Genomic DNA, 17,505 nt, shown 5'->3' on the forward strand with positions numbered 1-17,505 from the left:
GACACTCCAGTACATTAACACTGCACCAAGAGAGAGAGGAGTTAATACAGACACACTGACTGGACACTACAGTAAAGGTTCACTCCTCACCTCTCCTAGAATCACAGGAGCTACAGGGTCCTCTAGGTGTCTCAGCACCTGTGCTCTGACTTTCAGCAACTCTGGAGGCCTGTCTTCAGGACTTGGACCTTCCTGACTCTCCTGATTCCTCTGCCTCTTCTTCCTCTTTTTCTTAGTCTCCTACACCTCAGTCTTCTCCTGGGAGGTGATGGGAGGGAGGTGAGGGAGGGGTCTGGGGACAGGTAGCTGGCTGGGTAGTGACCTGGGGCGGGTCAGTGTCAGGATTGGAAGAGGTGGACATGTTGTCCTCTTCATCTTTTTCAGGGCTGACTTGGAAAGCACGCCTCTTTGCACCTGGACACTGAAGGCAGACACAGGTCTTTGCTGCTGGGGTCAGTTCTTGACTTCTTATTCTTAATATACCCTCAATATATGCATTGTGACTGTAATAAGATCCTGTACAGGTGAGTCTGTACAGTGTGTCCAATAAGAATCTGTACAGTTGACTCTACTCAAGGACAGAGGTTCTGTTCGCTTCTCACCTGTCTCAGAAGCTCAGGAGCTCTGACGCTCCTTAGAGGAGGGAACTCATCTGGGAGTTGATGGGGGCAGCATGGCGCAGTCACTAGGGGTTTCTCTGAGTTCAGCGGGGTCACAGGTGATCGAAGTGGGAGGGCCCAGGGGCGCCAAGATCCAGGAGAGAGAGGGATGGACAGCTTGGTTTCTTCAACAGCCTCACCAACCTGGATCATGCGTCTCCTGGGCTGTGGAGACTGAAGACACACAGAAGACTTTTCTGTTCCTGCTGAGGCCTGCAACAGGTCAGACTGTCTAAGACAACTACAAAGAGAAAAAATAAACCTGCTATTCACAGACCTCAGCTACAGGGATTCCCAGGTACTTCTGCAGGATGAGGTTGACGTTGACGTCGGCTGCAGACTGGCGAAGCACTTGTCCACCTCAGAGAAGTCACACCTGACTTTCGTGTTTTCAAAGTAGGACTTCAGTGTCTCCTTCGCCTCCTCGTAGTCATCCTGCTTCTTGATTCTTGTGCCCTGGAAGGGAAAATCCCAGGAAAATATGAAGAGAGATTCAGGCAAGATGTCCTGACAATGTCTGCTGCCGTCAAACCAAACCTCCATTATCAGAGCTCCCATTGTGTAGCCTGTTGTCTTCACTGTTTTAATTTTGGGATTTGGTATAATATCTTATAATATCCTCCGTGAAACTTTACTAACTCAGTACCAACTCCTGTACCAGAGAGAGAGAACAAAGACAGTGAATCATCATCATCATACCTCCACAGTGCCAGACAGGAGATGCAACTTAGGGGTGGAACTGTGGTATTTCTAAAGCCAAAAGAGAAGGGGGGGGGTCACCACAATGTTGATAGAGCCAATAGAGAGAGAGAGAGATACACCCCACTGTTAATAGAGCCAATAGAGAGAGGGGAAGTCTCCCCACTGTTAATAGAGCCAATAGAGAGAGGGGGAGTAACCCCACGTTGCCATCGATGACCAAGAGTCTCACCGCTCACTCTGTGATGCCCCCTAGTGTTGATCTGTAAGCGGTCTGTCTTTCAGCCACCCACTTGAAATAGAGTCCCAGCCCAGCTCCTGTCTCTCTCCGCTGGGAGATTTCCAGGTTGAGTGGGGTGACGCAGGTATCTTGGAAAGCTGAGGGGGTCAGGAGAATCGCCCCAGCCCCTGTACCGCCCTGATACCACAGTGTGAGCTGGACAAGGGGGAGGGGTTTCAGGGACTCACCAATCCCACATATGCTGCCTCCGATCCAAACTTGGCCAGGACCACATCGTACAACTCCAGGCAGTCCAGCTGGATGGAAGACATCGCATTCTGATCCCAGGTCTGTATCCAGCTCTCCTCAACCTAGAGCAGCCCCTCCAGTTCGACCCGCAGGCCCTCCCTGAGCCACCACAGGGCAGCCAGGGTCTTACCTACACTCTAACCTACAGTTACACTATAACTAACACTTACACAAATACTGCTAATATTACAACAGTAACACTGCAATTAAGGCTTATAGTTTCATTATTACTAACAATAACACAAACTTAGTAGTACACTAATAATACCAATAATAACAGTAATGCTATCAAAAGAACTAACATGACAATGAGTGTTAATATTCTGACACTAACACTATGATTATCACTAATATTAACATGAATACTAGCATTAAAACTAAAATTAAAAGTAGCTCTATCATCACTTATTCTCACATGAATACTAGTATTCAGTAGTGCTATCATCATTAATACTCACATAGACACACAGACACTACACATACAGACACACACCCACACACATCACACACTCACAAACACCCACACACTCACACATATCCACACACTCACAGACACCACATACGCTAATAGTGATAAAAACACAGCACTCACAGATTTCTGTTCATTGGTCTGGACTCTAGAAAGTTCTAAAGTGCTCTAGAAATTCGCAAGCGACTCTGGACCTCAACACCTGTTGATGGGTCACTTCTGTCAGACACAGCATTGGAGCCCAAGCCCACCTACACACACATTTACACACACACTGACAGATATACACCCACAAACTCACACATATTATGACACACTGACAGAGACACAACCACACACTCACACACATTCACACACTGACAACCACACACTCACACACATTCATACAGACACTACACACACTCACAGATACACACTCACAGACACACATTCACAGACACACACATAGACACAACACACACTCACAGGCACCACACACATTTATACACACAATCAGACACTCACACACATACTCGCACACATTCACAGATACACACAATAGACACTACTAATACTTACAGACACACACCCACACACTGATAGACACCACATACTTGCAGACACACACCCACACACTAACAGACACACACGTACACAATGACAGATATATCACACTGACAGACACACATTCACACACTGACAAACACCACACACTCACAAACACCACAAACTCACAGACACACTCTACATACACTAATAACCACAAATACACTATAACTAACACTAACACAAATACCACTAATATTACAACACTAACACTATCACTACGACTAACACTATCAATATCCCTAACAGTGATACAAACTACTACTACACTACTAATACTAATAATAACAGTAATGTTATCACTAAAACTAACATGACCACTAGTGTAAATAATCTAACAGTAAATCTATAATTTGCACTAATATTAACATGAATACTAGCATTAAAACTAAAATTAAAAGACTTACACTATCATTATGACTAACACTGACACAAACTACTTATAATAACAGTAATGCTATCACTAAAACTAACACTACTGCTACTGTTAATACTGTAACAGTAACACTATAATTAAATTTAATATTAACATTAATATGACCATTAAAACTAAAACTATCAGTAGTGCTATCATCATTCTCACATGAATACTAGCATTAATATTAATACTACCAGTTGTACTCTCACTAATATTAACATAAATACACTAGCATTAGTATTAGTTGCTGTCTGTGACATCACACCACTCTTTATGACCTAGCCAGGCACAGTGACGTGCCGCGTGTCGCCATGGTTACCATACTTATGATTTGTAAACAAATGGAAAATGCATTTAAACTGTTACTTACACAAATTTATTAACTTTGAATATATTTTTCTAGCTCTCAGATACAATTCCTAAATAATAATTTGAATGAATAATTCTTTAATTTCGGATTGAACATTATTAACACAAAATGCACTATGTTAATTAATCGATATTGACTCTATTCTAGATTTTAAAATGGGTCAAGAACGGGAAAAGAATCAGTGCTCACTAATCAGTGAAGTTAATCGATTTTTCTACTGTTCTTTAGTTGAATTAATTGCTTGTCGATAGATAAGTGATCAATAACTCTCCTCCGTGCGCTCTTCGCTTCTTCCGCGGTCTCGCTCTCTGATCCCGGCGCTATGGCTGGTGTCTGTGACGTCACAGCGCTCTTTCTGACAGAGCAGAGCGCGTCTCGGCTGGAGGAGACTCCTGTCCGGAGCCTGGGGGGCTTTTCTTATAGATATAACATCTCCCCCCAAAAAACACAGGCTGTTAAGAGAAGCGATTCATAACAGCAGGAGGAGAAGAATGACATACTGAGGAATGAAATTCATTAAACAGAAAAAAAATGTTTACTTCACAGACTAATGCGTTATAAAGCATACTCCTGTGGAGCAGAAGAGAAAGAGCACAGGTCTCTATAATAAGCGCTTTTAAGCGTTTTACACGAATCTCCACAGAATAGAAGCCAGGAGGATCAGACTCCTGATCCTGGAGGTTGAAGAGCATCTCTTGGTTTTATTTCCACTCGAGCTCTCAGTTCCTCAGCTTGATTATTTAACTAGCTGTATAACTGTTATCAGACTCTCTTTAACTTTATATTTATAAGACTCCCCATGAGAGACGTGTGGGAGATGCTGAATTCCAGGGCTGGTGTGGAATCACACACAGACAGGTCTTCTGTGTGATCTGAGTCCCACTGCTCAGAGCTACAGACTGGTCAACTAGTCACTATTGTAGACACGACCATCAGTCTGCTGCTGCTGATAATCATATTATACTCATAAGAGTGGCAATACTGCTGTTCATTAAATAAGTAAAAATAATAATAAGAGATAATCACATATTGCTCAATTGTCAGTCAAACACTTCTGACAGATGCTTGGAGGCTGACTTACAGTAAAAATAATGAATCACTACAGTAATACTGAAGGGCTGGAGGTCCTGGAAAGGGTTAATAGAAGCTTCTTGCTTCTGACCTGGAACAGAGCCCACAGCTGCCAGATCAGTGACCCCTGAGCCCAGTTCACAGAGAGGGGAACCAGCCACAGCCTCACAGTACAGCCTGGCTTCCTGTGCTGGAGGAGCTCAGAAGAGCACAAACCACAGACTCACTGCAGAGTCTGACCTGCAGCTCCAGTGAAGCTCTGTCTAATATCACCGCTTTTAGGCTGTGTAAACAAGGAAAGATTTTTAAAAGAAATCATCATATCATTGCTTTTTCAGACTGACTCTTGCACTTATGCTCCTGCTGCTGCAGTTATTATGGTGAGGCTGTAACACAGGAGCTCTGCTATATTGAACAGGAAAGTTTAAATACAGCATAACTACTAATACTACTACAGCTATTACTACAACTACTCCTGCCACTGATACTACTGCTACCTACTATTACTATTTATACCTACTACTAATATTTTACTGCTCCTCCTACTGCTACTGCTACTACTACCGATAAGAATAAGGAGGATGAGCTGAGCTGTGTCCTCACTCTGTTCAGACTGGGGGTGTATCAGTGTATAAGTATTAGTTCAGCTCCACTGTGCTGTTAGAGAGTCTCAGTCTCTTCCTCACAGTCAGCTCCACTCAGAGAGACTGGGGCCACAGCTGAAGGGGCTGGAACATCTGTGTGGACTGGAGCTGCACAGGGACAGACTCAGAGTCTGAGGGACTCAACTGGAAGAGCTGCTGTCCACCAGGCTCAGTACAGAGGGGACAGTCACTGCTGGGCTTTTCTTTCTTTTTCATTTAAATTATTTGGCTCTGTTCACATCCACAGGACACCCAGTTCTTATTCAGTCCACCTTGTTTCTGTATTCCTGGGCTGACCTGAGTGACCTCACTGCCACAGTGGAAGAAACAGTGATGTGGCTCTGATATATATGGAGAAGACTGAAAGGGCCCTGTCTGATTTGTTTTATTTGTTATTGGTTTTATTTCCACCCGGCACTCAGTTCCACAGCTGGACTGATGATTTATTTAACTGTGTTACTCTTACCAGACTCAGAATCATGGCTCTGGAGCCTTCTTTGGGTGTAATACAGAATAAACATTTACTTGTTTCTTTTCATGTTAACTGAGACCTGATCTCCAGAAAATCGTCAGTTGCTTTCAGTAGCTAAATACACAGGCCACACTGCTCCAGCTGAGGCTCAAACTCACAACCTCAGCATGACTCTGCGGTACACTGCTGTATAATGGAGGACAGGCTGAGGGAGAGCAATGTGAGAGAAATGTGGAATGGCATGAGGAAGATCTCCGGATACAAGTTGTCCGGCGGCCAACAGAGTGAGGGAGGCCTGGAGAGGGCCAATGAGCTGAATCTTTTCTTCAACAGATTCGATACAGGGTCCACTGTCCATTCACCTCACAGGCCTTCACCCCAGACACCCTCTTCATGTCCTCAGTCACCCCATCATGTGATCCCTCCTACTCCTACTCCATCTTCCCCTGCCCTCCTCGGCCTATCCATCACAGCTGACCAGGTCAGAAGGGAGTTGAGGAGACTCCATGCAGGGAAGGCAGCGGGTCCTGACGGTGTCAGCTCCAGGGTGCTAAAGATCTGTGCGGACCAACTGGGTTCAGTGCTGCAGTACATCTTCAACCTCAGCCTGAGATTAGAAAAGGTTCCGATGCTCTGGAAGACATCTTGCCTGGTGCCAGTACCCAAAAAGGGGCACCCTAAAGTCTTGAATGACTACAGACCAGTGGCACTTACATCACACCTAATGAAAACTTTGGAAAGGCTTGTACTGGACCACCTCAGAACCCTGGTGAGTACAGCACTGGACCCCCTGCAGTTCGCCTATCGGTCACACCTGGGAGTGGAGGATGCAGTCATCTATCTGCTACACAGAGCTAACTCTCACCTGGAGAAGACGGGGAGCATTGTGAGAGTTATGTTCTTTGACTTCTCCAGTGCCTTTAACACCATCCATCCACCTTTACTGAGAGATAAGCTAAGGGCGGCGCAGGTGGACACTCCCCTGCTGTCCTGGATTATAGACTATCTGACCTGCAGGCCACAGTATGTACGGCTACAGAGCTGTGTGTCCGAACAGATTTTTAGCAGTACTGGGGCTCCACAGGGGACTGTCCTTGCTCCATTCCTGTTCACCTTTTACACCTCTGACTTCAGGTACAACTCTGAGACATGTCATCTGCAGAAGTTTTCGGATGACTCTGCAATTGTGGGGTGTATTAGAGAGGGGAGGGAGGAGGAATATAGGAGCTTGATTACCAATTTTGTGGAGTGGCGTCATCTTAACCATCTCCAGCTTAACACCAGCAAGACCAAAGAAATGATTTTTTAAACTTTCGAAGGAATAAGTCTCCACTGAACCCTGTTTCCATCCAGGGTGAGGACATAGAGGGCGTACATTCCTACAAGTACTTAGGGGTACACCTGGATGATAAGCTGGAGTGGTCTGGTAACACTGATGCCCTGTACAAGAAAGGTCAGAACCAACTCTATTTTCTTAGGAGACTCAGGTCCTTTGGTGTGTGTGGAACATTGCTACACATTTTTTATGAATCAGTGGTGGCGGCGGCCATCTTCTACGCTGTGGTGTGCTGGGGCAGCAGCATCATGACAAAAGATGCAAATAGGCTCAATAAACTCATCAAGAAGGCTGGCACTGTGCTGGGGATGAGCCTTGACCCCATGGAGGTGGTGGCTGAGAGGAGAATGCTGAACAAGCGCACAGCCATCATGAACAACACCTCTCATCCGCTTCATGGGACTGTTACTGGGCAGCGGAGCACATTTAGCAATAGACTGCTCCAGCTACGGTGTTCAAGGGAACGTTTACGCAGGTCTTTCCTCCCGGCGGCTGTCAGGGTGTATAACGCTGCCCTAGGCTAGGACTGTTAGCCCTTCATTTGCTCCTCTATGGACAGCATGTTTACTCCATTGTACTTTTTGGACAATCAGTCTGTATAAACCTATGCACATTTTGCACATATTTTATTGTTTTTACAGCGACTATGATCAGCACATTTTGCACACACCTATGTATTTATTTATTTTTATTTATTTTGTTTGTCTTTTGTTTTATAACTATTCTGATGTCTGTTTTGCTTGTCTTGGGCTGGACTGCTGTAACACATCAATTTCCCTATGGGATTAATAAAGTATTATCTATCTATCTAGTCAAAGTCCTGACCTGAATCCGATTGAGATGTTGTGGCATGACCTTAAAAAAGGAGTTAAGGCTCGAAAACCCTCCAATGGTGCTGAATTACAACAATTCTGCAAAGATGAGTGGGCCAAAATTCCTCCACAGTGCTGTAAAAGACTCATTGCCAGTTATCACAAACGCTTGATTGCAGTTGTTGCTGCTAAGGGTGGCCCAACCAGTTATTAGGTTTAGGGGGCAATCACTTTTTCACACAGGGCCATGTACGTTTGGATTTTTGTTTTCCCTTAATAATAAAAACCTTCATTTAAAAACTGCATTTTGTGTTTACTTGTGTTATCTTTGTCTAATATTTCAATTTGTTTGATGATCTGAAACATTTCAGTGTGACAAACATGCAAAAAAATAAGAAATCAGGAAGGGGGCAAATACTTTTTCACACCACTGTATTTATTACAGTTTCCTATTTTGTGAATATTTGTATTTGTTTGTGAAATTAAAATAAAGTTCTTAAAAATAAAAAAAATAAAAAAATGGAAGGTTTTCTGAAGTCAGAAAGCCAATTTATTTGGTGGAAAAACAGATTGGTGAAGCTCCTCCTCTTCCTTACCTTAGAAGGAGAATTACAAGGTCATCTCCAGAGCTACAATCTAACAGTTGCAGTCACAATCCAGTGTATTTGTTTACATTTTTTGTTTCTGGAGTAGCTGTCATATTAATTATGCTAATATGTAACCTAACTCCAGCATGAATAACTAGAAGAGGAGATCAGCTCCATTCCAGACCACGGGAGACTTGTGATTGGCTGGGCCAGGTCTCTCATTTGCATATTGGATTTGGAAATATAACACTAAACCCTCTTCTTACATGGATTTAATGTACACCCAAGAGTCACCTACTGTGTATTGCCACTTCAGTTTTTTATGAGTAGTTGGGATTACCGGTTGACAGGTTTTATTTGTTGAATTTTAAATCGTCTTGTATTATCACCCTGACTGCCTGTACTCAAAGTTTGGTAAGGTACATGTGTTTTCATTTCCTTTACCAAGTGGAATTTTTGCTCTTTTAGTATTTGTCTCGAAGGCTTTCTGAAGTCAGGAAGCCCATTTTTGGTGAAAAAAGATATTGCACTTTGATATCATGATAAAGCTGTATTCCATACAATCTAGTAGTTATGGTTCCTGGTATTTGACTGTGATTCCCTGGGTTCAACCTTAGGTGTGGGAACATGTCTTTTTCGCCTTCTCGTTTTCAATTGATCAGCACAGTATAGAAAATAGACCCATAAAGCAACGTCAGCAATGAAAAATGTGAGAAAAGTGATCACTTGTTTTAGCTTGCTTTCAAAAAGAAACCCTTTGATGTGTTAAGAGAAGGTGATAACCACTACACTGCGCAAGGTGGGAATGAGTGACTTGCAGAGAGTGTTGAACTTTGAGAAAAGGACTTTTCTAAGGAATATATTTCCACTTTCTGAAGAGGAGATTTTCTCCATTTCTGTAGTCTGACTTCCTCTATGCTAGAGAGCTATAGAATGTGGAGTCACCTATCCAGTTCTGGGAACAGTGTAGGTAACAGGTTTGTTACTGCCTGATGAGCACAGTAAATTAATACAGCAGAATAAAGACACTGTGAGTATTTGAAGAGAATTAACAATCTTTTACGTCTTGACACGTTCAATGCTGCTGTCATTTCTGTAATATTGTGATTATCATGTTCATCACACATGCGCAAGATCCCCTGTTTGAAATCGGGCAGAAACAGGTGTCTTTTATCCTCTCACATTTTGCACTTCTGCCAGTGTTTTATGGATCTTGTTTTGTCTTATTGCAAGAACTCGCATTTCCTGTGTCATTCATGATCACGTCAAACAGCCAGCAGATCATGTCACCTTTCAGATAGTCATTCTTCTGCTTCCTAAATTTCCAAGAGACAGGTCATTTCAGCAGAACTGACAAACTTGGCAAAGCAACTTGATAAGACCAGGTCCTAGAAGTCACTACTCAGTCAGTCACTGCTGCCGAAATGCAAGCTCTTCCTCCAGCCTGAAGAAGTTGATCCTACATTACTCATGAGGAAGATGTATCTACCAGACCTCAGAGAGCTGAGCCGGATCACTTCCCTTCTGAATGACGTTGCAGTAACACTCTACCACTCCTCTTCATGCATTCATGCTGGAACTTTAGGAGGCTACTGTAGACAGCAGAGGTTGGATCATACACGGAGGTTGAAATAGCTCGGCTGAGAAAGCCTTAGACTGACGCTCTAAAGGTCCCTGGTTCAATCTGGGGTTTTGGCATTTTATTTCATTGCGCCATTTGTTCCTCTCTACCATGCCCTGTATCCAAAGTCACACTTCCCTTTCTCAGCCTGAATCCCAAACTAGAGTCTTTGTGTCCTTGAGTCCCTCTTTTACCGACGCTGATGAAGTACAGAAATAACTTAACATGTTTTGCACTCCTTATGGTGTTTTATGGTGGGACCTGTATTTCTCTTAGTGACAGCCCATTTGTTTTCAATATATTTCTGGTGCACTTATTACATCAGTCTCCCCTGGTGGCCTGTTTTCATATCCCACTTCTGACAATGACTTTTCTTATGTCACTTTGATGGGAGTACAATTGGAAAAAAAAAAAACTAAAATGTGTGTAGTTGTTTCCATGTCAAACCCATCTTCCATTTTATACAGTATTTCACAGGAGTGAATCAATTCCTTGTTTAATTTTGCAAATGACCCTGTTGTCAAAAAAACAAAATTCCCATGTAGCCAAGGGGTTGCTGAAAAGCAGCTTCACTTTGATGTTTTGTGTTGTTATAACAAATTCATCTCATTTAAAAAAAATGATTTCAGTAGGAAGAAAGGTGTCTCACACTACAGTTTAAATTGTAAACAGGTTGTAGAAAAAGCTCCTTAGCTCCCTGTCAGGAATCAAACCCCACTCTCCTGTATGATAGGGAGGGATTCTCACCATGGTTAAATTGCAACCGTAATATCAAAAACATTAATAAATGCATATATAATTGAAATTGAAAACATATCTAACACAGCATCTTTTCTGGTTATATACCACAATGCATTGCTGATATTCGTTGTTTGCCATTTTGGTTAAATACGTTTTTCTGAGCAATCCTCTTTTGATGAGTAAGTATAAATAATAATAATACTATTTGAATACATACAGGTCTTACTTAATATTATTTTGATTAAAAATAGTATGTTAATAAGCAATAAATGGCACATAAAAATAGTGTGAAGGTGCAGAGCATACAAAATCAACTACAAATGTGGAAATTTAACATTTTTAGGATTATAAATTCCATGTAGCACATTAGCAACACTACAGTTATGCTAATGTAACAATAGTGTAAGAAAATCCTGACCTAATTCCTTTCAAATGCTGATACAAAATGTGAATGATTTCAGAGTTTTGGGTATTGGGTCTCCTGATAGAGATCAGAGGATGAACTGAGTTGTGTGGGAAAGTGTACAGAACAGGTGGACTCCCAATTCCACATCAAGAGGCTGAGCACAATGGAAGAGTTCTGTACACACAAGCGAGTCCTTGACAATATGGACAATCAAAACCTACTTGTATGATATTATATTCTCTCTGTGGTGTGGAAAATATCCACTACTAGTATTCCAGTTTACAGATAGGTCATTATATGACAGCTTACATCTGATTAATAGGATCCGTCTCTGGCATACTTTCTTATTTTTAGTTTATAATGTATAATCTTGCTGATCTTTTAATGCCAAAATAAAGTGTTTTACAAAAAGCTCCATGTTCTAAAAAGTTACTACAACTTTTGAACTTTGAAATATGGTCACTTTGTATTCTAGGACTGAGCAAAGACTGCAGAAAAGTGCAGTTAATGTTTGAAAATGTGTAATGGGTATGTCTGATTGGTTGATTAGTGAAGATCTAGTAGCAGTTGATGATTAGCCATATGTTGATTACAATATTGTATATAATGTACTATAATTTGAACTAGATATTTTTCAGGTGTGAATGATTGTATATTTACAGAATAAATTTCTAAACCAAATCATTGGCTTGATTTACTTGTTTCTCTGCCTATAAAACTTTTAAAACTAAAACTAAAACTAAAATCTTTGATGTATAATAGATCTCTATCCATATGTGTATAATAGTCCTCTACAGTTAATTGTATAATAGAACTATATATTGTATAATAGAACTCCAACCATATATGTATAATAGTCTGCTTAATTGATCCGTACATAAGAACTCCAACCATTTATGTATAATGAACATATAATCATAGATGTATAATTGACGTATAACAACATACGTATATTAGAATTTCATTCTAGACAAATTACGACCACATTTATAATTCTAAGGTATGCATTTAATAGACTTATATTCTACATCTTTTGCCCACTGGGGAGACACTTCAACAGGTAACACCCCGTGCGAAACATCATGAGCATCTGTAAAATCTCTCTACCTGCCCGTTCTTCACAGAGACGTGACGAGGGTCTAAAGGGACATTTTTGAGCCGTAGAAACATTTTATTATTCCGTACTTTCCTGTGCAGTCAGGCCAGTTCCACTTCTTCTGCGCTCGTTTTGAAAACACGAGAGTAAAGGGACACTGCACGTCTGCAGAACATCACGTCCGAGTTTAAGGACAGTAACATCAGAGATTGGAAGCTATGGAGTTTCAGGTCTGTTTTTTATTATAGGTTCAAGAACGTCTGAATACATTTGCAAGAAGTATTTCAGAATCCCAGTCAAATCCAGTACGAATGCATCTTTTGGAATACGTCTTCCTGTAAAAATAAAATGACTTCAAGGGCGCTATAAGCACAGGTTTGAAAGCCCGCTCCACAGAAGAACTATATCCAGAGGTGCCAAAGTCGAGATTTCACCACGTGAGAGAAAGCATCTCAGAAAATGAAGTTGCAGTCGCTTCCACGTGTCATAACACCACTAGGTCAGACCACAAGAGCTGAAGAGCCGCTGTCGAGAGTAACGCGGCCGAGCGCTCTAAGGAGCTGGATTAAAGCTCCAGTCTCTTCGGGGGCATCTGTTGGAATCACACCGCTGCCGCGTATCTCCTTGTTAAGAATCCCTTTTTTGTTGTTGTTGCTGCCTCCAGGCGATGTAAAAAAGATTCAGAAACAAATAATTTGAACAACATTAGTCGCCTGCTTGTTTGAAGGCGCGGCGGCTAAGTGGTAAGGTGTCGGTTTCGTCAACTGAGGATCATGGGTTCAAACCCCACCTGTTTCGTTTGTCACCACTTTCCTTGAGTTTCAGTGTCTTTAAAAAACACGCAAAGTAGGAGTCTCTATAGTAAAAGAATGTAACTGTCGCCAGTGATGAGTGTTCTTGCATATCCTGCCTTGTTCTTTAGTCGACAAAGCCTGTCTCTCTTCACACCCATCTTCCGAATGATCGTCTCAGCATTGGGAAGGAACGGGCATTTGGTACAGCCCCCCCACTCCATGGTCTGATCACAAACAGATCGAGTGAGCTGTCAGTCTAGGTTGGAAGTAACGTCCGAAAGCACTAAAAATCTGATTAGGAACGAGAAGACCGTGTTTTTTTAAAACGAGTAAACGATAAAATTATATAATTAGTGGGACAAAACATTGTCTGCCTGCAAGACTATGTCATGCTAAACGCCACAAATTGTGTTCGTCCAGTCGTGTCAATCGTCCTAAAGTTACGGAAAATCGGATGCAACTGGTGCATTCGGTGTACATTTCTTCAGGATAGTCGCGTGGTTTAGAACAGCGGATTCATAGATTCGTGTCTTTTAAGCTTTGTGTTCCGCTCTCCAGATAGAGGCGAGGGTTCAAATCCCACTCCCGACAGTCAGGCGTTTTACCCTGTCTTTACACTGTTTCAGTCTTGTGCTCGCTGACAATCACAATACGAGGAAAACGGAGAAACTGCTTAGCAACAACATAATGGACAGAAAAAAGCTTCGTGAACACGTGAATGTGATTAGCAGCAGTAACGTATGCATTCAAATGTTGAAGTCCGAATTATAAAAACAGCAGAAGAAAGGTGCAATTTGTGAGAATTCGCGGGTTTTTATGCTGCTTGGACTTCTTTCAAGCCTACGAAGTGACTCCCGTTTCATTTTCATTTTCAAACTTCAGAACCGAATAACAAAATGGCAAATACCGTTTCCACGATGTATTCAGCGACGCGAATGAAATATTTTAGTGCTGGCTCAAATGCGAGGAATTTCAGAAAAACCTGGAAAAGCAATGCTTGCAATAAATGACATAAATTTAAAGCGTGTAGTCAGCATGAACAGAACAACGCAATGCTCTGTAAAAACGATCTGAAGCCGCAATTACTCTTTTATCCGGGCAGTTCATTCCGATACGATGTTTCTGCAGAATAAATGAAATGCCGAACTCCAAACATGTTGTTGCCATTATTGTTACTCCTGTTGCTGTAGTTTTAAACTTAATCAGTGGGTATGTAATGTTGTATAGGGGCTGGACTACTTTGTTCCGTCCAAATTCCATTATGTGAATTTATGCTTTTTTAATATAAGTATTTACAATACAACGCGTGCTCAAAAACCGTTACTTGGTAGCTTAAGAAGCGGCAGTGTTTTGACAAAGTGTGGTATTCGAACAGTAAATGCTGAAGTGTTTAATACTTGCTTGTGAGCGAATCTCCCTCGATTTAGACAAACTCTTGTTAGGCCGATGATTTCAGATCAAAATCTGAATCAAGTGGAAAGAAAGCTGAATTACGCAAAGGTCACAAGGCACTGGGTATCACTGTTACGCCATCGGGTCATGCTAGGAGGATTGGAGGGATCAAATTGACACAGAGGGACCCAACGTGGGGGCTGAACCCACAGTTCTGAGATTAAGAGATTCATGCGCTCTCGACTGCGCCTATATAACTCTTGTGCTACAGCAGTAATGTTTCTGGGTGTGGATGAACATGACATAATAGGCTGACAGCAGGAACACGTGGCCCACACGCAGTGACAGTATCGCTATCACATTTGTCTGCAGTATATTGTTTTGGGAGCAGCAACAACTTTCCTGCAGAGATGGGAGTGCCTTTAATACAGCTCTTTCAATCGGACAGAGTAATAGGAACCGACCTAAAGTTTCGGCTGTGGATCCATCTGCACATGGGGGAAGAGACAGTAAAAAAGCGACGAAGAAACAGAAAGAATTGTGCTCGCTGCAAAGTAGGAAAGAAAGAGGTGTTAGGACACGTAAAACAGCTTGGCAATAATTTGCAGCGACAGTTTTATGTTATTTAGTACACAGATTTCTCTTCATGTTCCTTAAGATGTGTAATTTGTATGTTGGTTGTATGAGAACAGTTTATTCTAAAGTCCTGTCAATTAACAGTGGAGAGCTACCTGGTGCACGTCTTCAAGAAGACTCTCTTTAAGGCGATTACAAGTTTCTCGAACAAATCTGCGTCATATTTTTAAAATAGTTTAGCTAATGAGCAACGAGAGTATAAATGAATTCTCCCACCCTCCATTCGAAGATAAAACTCCATGTGTGAGTCGAAGTTTCCTTGAAGCTACAGATGTTCGTCATTATTGGACATTCCCCGGTGATATTGACTAAGAAGCTCAATTCTTACGTGCTGTAGTTCAACGTGCGCAAAACACTCATATCCCCTGCAAATATCGGCAAGGTCAACGATATTCTCAACAATTTGTGCCAGTGCAATTCGTGCCATACTTTTTCGCAATGTATTCTGACAAGCCAAGATCAGAGGGTCATATTTGGAAAATGGTGCATTAAAATGTCTTGTACTTCAGGATTTTGATAGTCTATTACATTGTCTCTCACACCTCGGTGTCAGAATTGTGAGACGTTTTTATAATCAGGGGGGAGGGCCGTAGCAATAAGCAGAAAGCACAATCACCTTTTTCCCAGTGCAAGTCCATGTTATGGTGAGTTTTTAAAATTGGTTTGCGATTTTCTAAAATATACTCCATACAAAAATATAATTTGGACAGTCGCTATTTATTTGGATATTCCCTTTCACTGAGGATGTCTACAGTATTCCAGCCAAATTAGTACTGATCGAAGAGAGCCATCTACAGGCGAAAGGCGACATAACATCACAGCAGCAGCATTTAAGGTGGAACGATAAACGCGAATAAGAAGCTGGCGAATAAGAAGCCAACTTCAGCCTCGTAGCAGGCCCTGAGAGGCACGCTCAAAATAATCATCTTTCCCAGTACTTCAGAGTCATATTTAGATCGCTTTAATGCAATTTTATTTGATTGATGGGAGATGTGAAGCCATCGAGCCTGTACTGCGATTCACATTGAAATTGAAGCCGTTTCTCATGCTTTCTCTCAGTGTCGGGGCTGCAATTGCGTGTAAAGGAGGCGACATGAAAATGAAACGTGTAATCACCTTACAGAGGGTCTTCACGACGGGGTGCGTCAGCTAGTTCTCCATTATTGTCAATTTACTGGACTTCTGAAGAAACCTGTCGACATAGAAAATACAAACTGCACAGCTTAAGGCACATGAAGAGAAATCCGTGTGCTGATTGACTCAAAAATGTCGCTACAAATAATCCGCCGGGTTGATTTTCTTGTCCGACCACCTCCCTCCGTCCCCCTTTCCTGTTAGCACAATTCTTTCAGTTTCTTTTCTTGTATTTTCCTTGCTATTTTACTGTTCCTTTTCCTCATCTGGAGATGGATCCACAACCGAAACCGTTTTCACCCTGTGTTTCTGCAGCGTCAGTCTGTATGAGGAGCACAACTTGCTCAGCTCCAGTGGCGCAATCGGTCAGCGCGTGGTACTTATACAGCAGTACACAGCGGAGTCATGCCGAGGTTGTGAGTTCAAGCCTCACCTGGAGCAGTGTTTTCAGCTACTGAAAGCAACTGTCGAGTTTAGATACTCTTAGGTATTTGATGGAGATAAATTAACATCAAACGAACAAGTAAAGGTTTATTTCTAGTCACAATCAAAGAAGGCTCCACAGCTGAAACATTGTGTTTCCTTCTCTTTTCAGCATGGAATAAACCAGCATAGAATAAACCTTTGCAGCCCACACATGCTTATGCAGCTCCCTACTTAAATTACTATCAGCTGTGTACCTCCAGTTGACCTGTACACAAATATATGAGAGAGGTCTACTGAGACGAGAGGAGCACTGAAGATTTGATAAAGCTCTCGCATTAGACTCTGTGTTTATGTTGTTCCCCAGATTTGTTTTTAATGTTCTTTTTCTTTTGAAGTTGTTGCGTTTGGTTGTTTTTTTATAGTTGCTAGACTACTACAGGGATTTACCTAGGTTCCCGGAAGACTTCTCGTTTTGTGTTTGTTGTGTTTTCGGGTTACAACTATTTTTTTTCTTGATAGGACCCCACGCATTACTGTGGGACTAGTTAACTTTAGTTCATAAATTGTACCTGAAATTACCACATAAACTACTACTCTGTTTTCCTTTT

General features: G+C 41.9%; 2 non-coding genes across 2 annotated transcripts; both read left to right on the plus strand.

The window, feature by feature from the left end:
• Nucleotides 1–9,099: 9,099 nt before the first annotated feature.
• On the plus strand, nucleotides 9,100–9,157 carry LOC148805600 (U7 small nuclear RNA). The gene has a single exon (XR_016090168.1). It is a non-coding gene; the product is annotated as a U7 small nuclear RNA (small nuclear RNA).
• A 7,661-nt stretch (nucleotides 9,158–16,818) lies between these two features.
• trnai-uau (transfer RNA isoleucine (anticodon UAU)) lies at nucleotides 16,819–16,912 on the plus strand. Its single transcript has 2 exons — nucleotides 16,819–16,856; nucleotides 16,877–16,912. It is a non-coding gene; the product is annotated as a tRNA-Ile (tRNA).
• Nucleotides 16,913–17,505: the final 593 nt, after the last annotated feature.

Source organism: Atractosteus spatula, unplaced genomic scaffold, assembly GCF_055471065.1.
Source record: "Atractosteus spatula isolate fAtrSpa1 unplaced genomic scaffold, fAtrSpa1.hap1 Scaffold_69, whole genome shotgun sequence".
Taxonomy (NCBI): domain Eukaryota; kingdom Metazoa; phylum Chordata; class Actinopteri; order Semionotiformes; family Lepisosteidae; genus Atractosteus; species Atractosteus spatula.